The sequence below is a fragment of the Lipotes vexillifer genome, unplaced genomic scaffold, assembly GCF_000442215.2.
Source record: "Lipotes vexillifer unplaced genomic scaffold, Lipotes_vexillifer_v1.1 scaffold397, whole genome shotgun sequence".
Lineage (NCBI taxonomy): Eukaryota > Metazoa > Chordata > Mammalia > Artiodactyla > Lipotidae > Lipotes > Lipotes vexillifer.
In genome coordinates this window covers 2,656,566-2,657,199 of record NW_006772681.1, presented here as the reverse complement: position 1 = coordinate 2,657,199, position 634 = coordinate 2,656,566, and positions in this window count along the sequence as shown.

Here is a 634-nt window from a genome sequence, read left to right as displayed (position 1 = left end):
AGCAGGAATAGTAGGCATGCGGACCCAGGACACAGAGCACTTGAAAGAAGAGCACCGCCATTGGGGTCTTTTCTCACGTCCTCCTTCATGGGAGCCGAGTGGATCATGTATACAGCAAATGTTGCCATATCCCCACACATGCTACCCGTCCCGACGTTGACATCATTTTTCTTTCAATTGACTCCTTTAAAAAAAAAAAAAAAAAAAAAATTTCTTTAAAAAGGAAACTATATTACTTCCACAAATGAAAAACTAGCGTCACTTGGCAAAGGAAGGAGGTCTTCATAAAAGTAAATGCAAGAATATTAAAATTTAAAAAGCATAATCCATGTGAAACCTAAATGTGTCCCTTGGGCTACCTGCGGTGCATGAACCAGCACTTTGCTTTCATTCTACCAGACAACTCACCCCAAACCACCTTTCTTTACTACCCCAAATCTCACAAGCAAGAACCACTGCTAACTCTCTGGTCCATTTTCTTCCAGTCTTTTCTCATGTATATGTATTTTATCAGAGTTGAAGTCACCTTGTACATGCTGTTCTAAACACTTTTTTTGGTGGGGTGGCTGTGACGCAAGGCATGCGGGATCTTAGTTCCACAGCCAGGGATCGAGCCTGGGCCCCCTGCGGAGGA